This window comes from Elephas maximus, chromosome 2, assembly GCF_024166365.1.
Source record: "Elephas maximus indicus isolate mEleMax1 chromosome 2, mEleMax1 primary haplotype, whole genome shotgun sequence".
Lineage (NCBI taxonomy): Eukaryota > Metazoa > Chordata > Mammalia > Proboscidea > Elephantidae > Elephas > Elephas maximus.
This window is the reverse complement of record NC_064820.1, coordinates 189,071,542-189,081,789: the sequence shown is the minus strand read 5'-3', so window position 1 is coordinate 189,081,789 and position 10,248 is coordinate 189,071,542.

Genomic DNA, 10,248 nt, shown 5'->3' with positions numbered 1-10,248 from the left:
AGCAGGAATGTGACATAGTTTCAGAGTGGCCACTTTTCTTACCAGCATTTTCTATGATGCTTTGTCCTGCCTGCAGGAAGCTTGTAGTTTACGTGGGAAGGCAGCTACGACACGGAAGAACCAGGACAACATTATGCTGATGAAGAGCAAATCAATCACAAAGGACAAAAACACTGTATGATCCCACTTATGTGAAATATCTAGAATAGGCAAGTGTACAGAGACCTAAGTTTATTAGTGATGATCAGGAATGGGAGGAAGGGAGGGAGGGAGGGAGGGGAAGAGGGAGACTCGTTGCTTAAGGGACACTGAGCATCTGTTAAAAACACAAAACAAAACAAAACACATTGCCATCAAGGTGATTCCAACTCACAGCGACCGTATAAGACAGAGTAGAACTGCCCCATAGAGTTTCCAAGGAGCGCCTGGTGGATTCGAACTGCCGACCTTTTGGTTAGCAGCCATAGCACTTAACCACTATGCTACCAGGGTTTCCGAGCATCTGTTAAAGGTGATGGAAAAATTTGAAAATGGGTAATGGTGATGGTTGGACAACAAAATGAACATAATTCATGTGCATGTGGGAAGAATGTCAAAATGGCAAATGCTTGTTATCTGTATATTTTAACAATTTTAAAATAATGAGGAAATGTGAAATGAGAGAACACGGTGGATCCTAAAGTGTGTCCCATAGACTATAAATACCGTAGTGCTTCCTAATGGGCAGTTCACAGAACACTAGCTCCCTGGAGTGTGAATGTGTCTTTTAAAAAAATTTTCAGCGATCACATTCATTTGCAAAACACCATTTCATTACTGCAGGGCTTCTCTGGAACTTTCCTCGTCAAATGTGCATGGGGATGCATCACACTGCTTTTCCTGAATTATAAGAGGCCATCAGTTGTAAGAGGTACCACTTAGTCAATCACTGCTCTCCCAGAAAATAGACATTTCTACATGGAATGTGTACGTTCAATGTAAGATCTCCAAACGTTAGTATACGGAAATCAAAGAGAAGTGTTCTTAGGCGGGGTTTTCCCAAGACTTTGACCAAGGTACCATCATAAGGTGGTGCTCCACAGAAAGGTCTTTGGGAACCATTGGTTGGAGGAGAGAGGGCTCACTCAGGCTGGAGGAATTGGGGGAGTCAGCGTCAAAGAGGTCATCAAACCTGGGCAGGATAGGCTGTTGGGGAAAAGAGAAGGCAGGAGAAGGGTGTGCTGGGGCAGATGAAAGGGCCGCCCCCTACCTCTGTGTCCACTGGTGCCCAGTCATGAAGGGGGCTTCAGGAGAGGAGAGGAGGATGCTCTCGGGACAAATGGGATTATCAAATTCCGCCAAAAATAGTTGCTGAGTTCCTATGAGACGCCAGGCACTGTATGAGGGGCTGAAACAAGCAGCCATGGTCCCTGCCATCAGGGACCTCTCAGCACAGTTAGGGAGACAGTGAAACCAGCTGTTTTAACTCTGGTCAGGTATGGCTATGGTTCATGAAATGCAGGTGCAGAGGAGGCGAAAGGAGAGCCGGGGCTGGGGAGGGGTCAGGAAGGGTTTCCTGGAGGAAGTAGCTTTTAAGATGAGGCTTGAAGGATAGGGGGGAGGGTGAACAATATCAGCACAAGCCTAGATATTAGGGCAGAGGATGGGGGTATTGGTGGAACTGTGAAGAGCTCAGTCTAGTAGGAATGGAGGAGCTGGTAGGTGGTGGGGAGCAAGGTGGGAAAACGGGAAGGATCACATTGCTCTGAAGGCAATGGGAAGGCACCTGGACCACACCTTGCAGGCAGTGGACACGTGGTGGGGCATGGAGTTGAAGAGCATAGGCTCTGGAGACAGGCCAAGCTGAGTCCAAATCCCTGTTGTGCTCTCCCTTGGCTGTGTGACCTTAGGCAAATTACTTGCCAGCACTGAGCCTCAGTTTCATCATGTGTAAAATGGGGATATTTGATAGTACCTCTTGCAGAGTTGATTTGAAAATTACGTAGGACAGTGTATGCAAAATGCCTGGCACCCAGCAAGCCATTATTATGAAGGGGTTTTGGGCATCGGCCCTGAAGTTGAACAGAGAAGGTTCAAGTATGGCTCCACCATGCATTAGTGAGGCAACCCTCTTCACCTCACCGGGCCTCCGTTTTCCCACCTGTTCAAAGGAGATTATCTATGTATTACCTCTCTCGCTGGGTTAGGAAAACTATTGTGTGGGAAAGAGCTTTGAAAAAGATAAAATGCAAGAGAAAAAAGGGGAAAACTGGAAGAGCGCTGGCAAATATGATGATAGTTATTGTATTTGTTTAAAGGGTGGAGCTATGGATAATTTTAAAACTTTTCTATCTTCCCATAAGATCCCTGGCTAGTGCAAGCAGTTTGTGATCAACTGCTAACCTGAAGGTTGGCTGTTAGAACCTACCTAGAGGCACTGTGGAAGAAAGGCCTGGAGATCTGCTTCTGTGAAGATTATAGTCAAGGAACCTTTATACAGCAGTTCCACTCTGTAACACATGGGGTTTCTGTGAGTTGGAATCAACTCGACAGCAATGGGTTTGGTTTTGGATTTTATCTTTTGATAATGTTTCTTAAAAATATTTCCATATCAAGCAATGCATGTATTCTTCTTTCTAAATTCCTGCCTTTTCTTAGATTTATAAATATTTCTCCCACTTATATCAATTACACCCTCTTTAGTTGTGGCGAAGCACCTGCAGAAATTATCTCTCTCATCATGTAACATGCTGAGGAAATAGACCCAGCCCTGGAGTCCCTAACAGCAGTGCCTGCTGCTTCCCTCGTTAGTAGCACATCATCTTGGCACTCCATCAACATTAGCTGGTCCAACTGTTCGTGCAGACAAGCAGAGAGCTGCTTCCCACCAAGCTCAGCATCAGCCCCTCAAATTCACCTCCCGGCTGCCTGCCACTCTGAGGGTTTCATCGATTGATTATCTCACAGACTGAGCATCCTGTGCTCAAGAGGGAGAACAATGTGGGCTGTTTTGTCTTCAGAAACAGATGAAAGATTTAGGACGGTGCTGGGCCAGGCTGAGTAAGCTGATGCTCCAGTCACCGGGGGCTTCTATTTGGAGTCTCCAGCCCTAGGACCCTCTGCTGCTGGTCTTTACAGAGAATCATGGCAGCACCCATTTAGGCACCATGACCTCCTTCCTCTCTGGCCTTGGAGCTCACCAGTGCAAAACAACCACAACAACAAAAGGCCCAGGGTTCTCCAAGCTCTAGGCAAGAAGCAGGTATCTGGCCTGTGTTTGGATACTGCTGGCTACAGTGAGGTGCAGTCTCGGGGATGAAGGAGGAGCCAAAGAGGGAGAGTAGATGAATGCTGTGTCTTCGCTAAGCTGGGACTGAGCATAAAGAAGAAAGGAAAGATGACATGGAGGAGAGAGAGGTGGCTTCTTTGGGTGTAAGGGCCTGCTTGCTAGTTCTGGTCCCCACTGGACATTTTCCCAGCTCTGCTATCTTGGGCAAGACACTTGTCTCTATGTCTGAGTCTTTTGTTATTCAGTAGGAGCAGTCAGCAATAACCTGCCATTTGTTGTCTAGATCTGCACAATAAACCTTGTTTAAAGGTTTATTACTTAGAGTTGAGAAAACTACAGAAAGGTTAAGTAACTTGGCCCCTTTTATAGGACCAGTAATCAGCGGAGTAGAGATTTGAACCTGGATACATCAAACTCCAGAGTCTGTGCTCTCAAGCATTGTACACAGAATACTCCTTAAACTTTCTGTTGTCAAGTTGGCTCTGACTCATGCGACCCTTTGCACAATAGGATGAAACATTGCCTAGTCCTGTGCCATCTTCATGAAGGTTGGTATGTTTAAGTCCATTATTGCATCCGTTGTGTCAATCCAGCTCACTGAGGATTTCCCTCACTTTCGCTGGGCCTCCACTTTACCAAACATGATGTCCTTCTCCAATGATAAGTTCCTCCTGATGACATGTCCAAAGTAATTGAGTCAAAGTCTTGAACAATATTCTGTGATCCATAAGATTTTCATTGGCTAATTTTCAGAAATATTGTGTTTTTTGCCAATAATGTGTTCACATATACAATGTGCATAGTGCCTCTACGAAAATAACTTGCAGTTGGCAAAAATGTCTAACGTTCATGTTATTTGCGTAAAAATATGATAGCTAGCCAGGACTTTCTTCCTAGCCTGTCTTAGTTTGGAAGCTCCACTGAAACCTGCTCACTATGAGTGACTCTGCTGGTGTTTTAAACTTACTCAAACTTATTCCTCCCTTATTCACCTGAGGGCAGGAACCCAGTTCCTTTGAACTCAACAGAGTCCTTTTTCAACTTCTGGAGCCACATGTCTGTAATTCCCTGTGAAAATTATGGCTGTTAACCTAAAATCTCTTTTCTACCAATTCATGGATCCTGGCACGCAGAATTTCCTCCATATTAGTACCATATCTCCTAGAAGTCTCCGCTGAACTGGAAGCTTATTATCTCAGAGGAAAATGTAATAAACCGTGAATACAATCACTTGGCTGATCAGTCATCTGGCCTTTTAAAAGCACAAGGAACAGAGGAAGTGGAATAGGAGGCAGATAAATTCTGAGGAAGTGGAAGAGGGTGTCACCAGCTGGGAGGTTAAGTCTAGGGGAACCAGGAAAGGGAGGGGCATTTGGCTCCTGAGCCTCCATCAGGACATGGGACCAGTAAGGGCTTCATAACAGCTGTGCCAGTTGTTGTCAGAATCAGACTGGGATGGGAGTTTGTTTGGGGTCCCATCTGCTCCACAGATCAAGGTGAAGATTGTTACAGTCCTTGTCCAGGAAGTGCATTATCCAGTCTCTTATAGACAAGAGCAAGAGATCTCAGGTACCTAAGTTGATTATTATCTACCACAAGGATGTTGTTCAGAGAAAACTGACCACAAATGCTAATGTTTTTGCCTAAGAAATGGCCTGTTCGGTCTGGGCTTAATTCTTGCTCCTTGGCCAGAGCACCAGAAAAGCAAGGGAGCCAAGAGGAAAAGTCGGAGGGCCTGCAGGTGCACTGGCAACCAGGCATCTGTTGCAGCCCCTCTTCTCCCAGTGGCTGGAGGTACACCAGCACAACACTTTACAGTGCAATTTGGCAATAGGTACCAAGGATATTAAAACCATTTATACTTTTTGGAACAGACTGCAGAACTGACCATCAATTGCTCATACGCAAGTTCAAGATGAAGCTGAAGAAAATTAGAGCAAGTCCACAAGAGCCAAAGTAGGACCTTGAGTATACCTCACCTAAATTTAGAAACCATCTCAAGAATAGATTTGACACATTGAACACTAATGACTGAAGACCAGACATGTTATGGGATGACATCAAGGACATCATCCATGAAGAAACCGAAAGGTCATTAAAAAGACAGGAAAGAAAGAAAAGACCAAAATGTATATCAGAAGAGACTCTGAAACTTGCTCTTGGGCATCAAGTAGCTAAAGCAACAGGAGGAAATGGTGAAGTCAAAGAGCTGAACAGAATATTCCAAAGGGAAGATCGAGAAGACAAGTAAAGTATTATAACGACATGTGCAAAGACATGGAGTTAGAAAACCAAAAGGGAAGGACACGCTCAGTGTTTCTCAAGCTGAAAAAACTGAAGAAAAAATTCAATTCTTGAGTTGCAATGGTGAAGGATTCTAAGGGGAAAATATTGAAAAATGCAGGAAGCTTCAGAAGAAGATGGAAGGAATACACAGAGTCACTGTACCAAAAAGAATTGGCTCATGTTCAATAATTTCAGGAAATAGTATATGATCAAGAACCGATGATACTGAAGGAAAAAGAGTAAGCTGAGCTGCACTGAAGATGTTGGGAAAAAACAAGGCTCCAGGAATTGACAGAATACCAATTGAGATGTTTCAACAAATGGATGCAGTGCTGGAAGTGCTCACTCATCTATGCCAAGAAATTTGGAAAACAGCTACCTGGACAACAGACTGGAAGAGACCCATATTTATGCCTATTCCCAAAATGGTGATGCAACCGAATGCAGAAATTACCGAACAATATTATTAATATCACATGCAAGTAAAATTTTGCTGAAGATCATTCACTAAAAGTGGTTGCAGCATAATATCAACAGGGAACAGCCAGAAATTCAGGCTGCGTTCAGCGAGGGGTATCATTGCTGATGTCAGATGGATCCTGACTGAAAGCGGAGGATACGAGAAAGATGTTTACCTGTGTTTCATTGACTATGCAAAGGCATTTGACTGTGTGGATCATAACAAATTACAGATAACATTGCAAAGAATGGGAATTCCAGAACACTTAATGGTACTCCTAAGGAACCTGTACTTATACCAAGAGGCAGTTGTTAGAACAGAACAAGAGGATATTGCGCGGTTTAAAGTGAAGAAAGGTGTGTGTCAGGGCTGTACCATTTCACCATATTTATTCAATCTGTACGCTGAACAAATAATTCAAGAAGCCGGACTATATGAAGAAAAATGGGGCATCAGGATTGGAGGAAGACTCATTAACAACCTGCTTTATGCAGATGACACAACCTTACTTGCTGAAAGTGAACAGAACTTGAAGCACTTACTGATGAAGATCAAAGACCACAGCCTTCAGTATGGGCTGCACCTCAACATAAAGAAAACAAAAATCCTCATAACTGGGCCAATAAACAATAGCATGATAAACAGAGAAAAGACTGAAGTTGTCAAGAATTTCATTTTACTTGAATCCACAATCAAGCAGCAGCCAAGAAATCAAAGGACACATTGCATTTGTCAAATCTGCTACAAAAGAACTCTTTAAAGTGTTAAAAAGCAAAGATGCCACTAGAAGGACTAAGGTGTGCCTGACCCAAGGCATGGTGTTTTCAATCGCCTCATATGCACTTGAAAGCTGGGCAATGAATAACGAAGATCGAAGAAGAATTGATGCCTTTAAATTATGGTGTTGGTGAAGAATATTTGAACATACCTTGGACTGCCAAAAGAATGAACAAATCTGTCTTGGAAGAAGTACAACCAGAATGTTCATTAAAAGCGAGGATGGTGAGACTTTGTCTCACATACTTTGGTCGCGTTATACAAGGGATCAGTCCCTGGAGAAGAATATAACGCTTAGTAAATTAGAGGGTCAGTGAAAAAGAGGAAGACCCTCAATGAGATGGATTGACACAGTGGCTACAACAATGGGCTCAAGTATAGCCATGATCATGAGAATGTCACAGGACCAAGCAGTGTTTTGTCCTGTTTTACCTAGGGTGACTATGTGTAGGAACCAACTCAACAGCACCAAACAATAATACCTTTTGGCTTCTGGGAACCTATTCCAAGGAATCAAAATTACAGATATGACTATCTGCACAAAGATGTTCAATATACTTAATTTATAACTAGGAGATTTGGATGTAATCTTTATGTCCAGTTATATAGAGTCTATCTACCTTTTAACCACTATGCAGAGAGTAAAAATAATGTTATGAGGACTCTGCATTAATAAGGGGAAATGCCCATAACACAATAATAAATTAAAGAATAGAAGAATACAAAACTTAAGGCAACTGTGATTGATTGCAATCTGGGCTGGCCTTGCGCCCTCCTTTGGCCAAAAGAATATGGGTGCAAAGTGATATAGTATAAGATCTAAGACTGGGCCTCGAGGGGCCTTGTAGCTTCTGCTCTCCTATTGCTCTAGGAACTCCTATACACCATGTGAACAGACTCATCTCGTGTGCAGAGAAACACATGGGCCAGAACCTCCTGTCATCCCAGCTGATAACTAGCCAACTGCCAGATGTGCAAGGCCAACAGGGCCAACTGGCTGCAGGTACACGAGTGACCCCAGCTGAGATCAGCCGACCCCAGCCCAGTTCAGATGAATCACACATTGTTATCAGAGCCACTGTTACCAATAAGCTTTGGGGTTTTTTGTTACACGCCAATGATAACTGATACACCAGTCTATGATTATAACTATGTACAGAAAAATCGTTTACAATGGGAAAAATACCAGAGGGGAAGATTCCACAATGTAAATAGTAGATTTATTAAATGTGGGATTATAGAAGGCATTTTATTATTTGTTTCAAATTTTTAAGACTATGCTTAAGCTATTTTACAATGAAAAATAAATGTGCATTTTAAAAGGTCAATGTAGAAGCTTAATTTTCCTCTCTGGAGAATTCCAACTCAAACCACTCTGGCATCTCTGAGTTCAGAGTTAGGGCCTCAACATTAATCCCCCTCCTACAACAGATCGACAGCACTGGTTACAACAGATGTAGGAGGAGACTTGGGCTGTGTCCTTCAGTGCATGGCCAGGGCGGTGGGCTCTGGAGGGCTGCCCACATGCCCACTTGGCCTCTCCCCCATGGGCTCTGATGTGGGAAGGGGGATGCTGTGCTCTGGTGTGTCAGCAGTTATTGTGTCTCCATGTCTGAACCCCTGCGGCCTTCAAAGTCCACACAGTGCAGTCTTACCCTTAATTTTCTCACTGTGTTTGTAGGGCTCCGTAACCAGAGCCAGCATGGCAGGATGAGCCTGGCATTTGGAGTGTCAAGGCCTGGACTCTAACTACAGCTGTGTCCCCGTTTCTGTCTCCTGCATTCGTTCTGTGGGCACCTACTATGTGCCATGCCCTGAGCTAGCCATGGACACTCAGCAATGACCTACACATAGTCTCCACCCGAGAGAGCACTTGGCATTCTGGGTAAGATGGTGTCAGCCTCTACACATGGAACTGGCTCAGAAGCCAGTGGTACTCACAGATTGGGTGACCACCTAACTTATTGTTTCAACTGGGACGCTTTTGAGAGTGAAAGGGGATGACCAGGGTAAATAACGACTGCCCAGGGCTAATGGGAACCTATAGTGATGGCATCCACAGTCCAGTCTCTGCAAAGGGAGTCAAAGTCAAGACGTACAGTTCAGCAAATAAGAGGAATTAAAAAAATAAAATAAAAAGAAAAATCACAACTTTCCTTTAAAAACATAAAGGGGATCACATTTGTAACTCACAGTTACACATCTCCTACTTTTCCTCTCCTCCTGAATTTTTCTTGACTGAAGCTGATGCAAAGCCCCTCACATGTCAAACCAGAGAAAATTTTCTAGGGCACGCAGCGCACGTGGATTCCTTCCTCTTCTTCTGTCATGTCCCTTCCCTTCCTGGTCTTACCTCTACATTATGTGTCTGCCTCCAGCCTCTCCAACTCCAGCTCTGCCTACTTATTATCCAGAGGGGTAGGTGGGTGGAGGGGAAAGAGTCTGAGGGTCAAGGACAAAGCACTATTTGGCGGTGGGAGTGGGGAAGGAGAAGAGAGGTGCATGTAAATAAATCTTATCAGTTTTATTCCTGGAACGCAATATGTTGTTGTTGTTAGTTGCTGTTAAGTTGGTCCTGACTCGTGACAATCTCATGTTGCTGCCCAATCCTGTGCCATCCAATGATCAGTTGTGGATTGGGCCATTGTGATCCATAGGGGTCTCATTGGCTGATTTTTGGAAGTAGATTGCCAGGTCTTTCTTCCTAGTCCATCTTAGTTTGGAAGCTCCGCTGAAATCTGTTCAGCATCATAACAACATGCAAGCCTCCACTGACAGACAGGTGGTGGGTTCACGTGAGGTGCATTGGCTGAGAATCAAACCAGCACCTCCCACCTGGAAGGTGATAATTCTACCACTGAACCACCAATGCCCCAGATGAACAACTTCAGTGACAGAACAGGCCCATAGGAAGGAGGGCCACTAAAACCTGTCGTTGTTGGGTGCCATCAAGTCAATTCAGTCTCAAAGCTACCCCATGTAACAAAGTAGAACTGACCCATAGGGTTTTCTTGGCTGTTATATTTATAGAAGCAGATCGCCAGGTCTGTCTCCCACGGAGCCGCTGGGTGGGCTCTAACTGCCAGCCTTTTAGTTAGCAACCAAGTGTTTACCTGTTGTACCGTCAAGGCTCTAGCTGACCTTTAATAAATATTTATAGAATTATGAATTAGAAGCTATGTTATCTCAGTCAACTTTTCTGAGCCTCACTTTCCTTTTTTGAAAAATGAGTGAATGAAAGGATGAATTAGATAAAGGAATACATGAATGAATGATGTTGTGGCCTTCATAGCCAGCGGACCAGTGAAGTTTGATGCCCTCTCCCACAGTGAAGAGAAGCAGCCACCCATCCAGGGACTATATTTCCCAGCCCCCCCTTAGAGTTGGCAAGACCACGTGACTAATTCCCACAAATGGAACGTGGCATAGGTAGCACCTGTGGCTCCCAGGCCAAGGT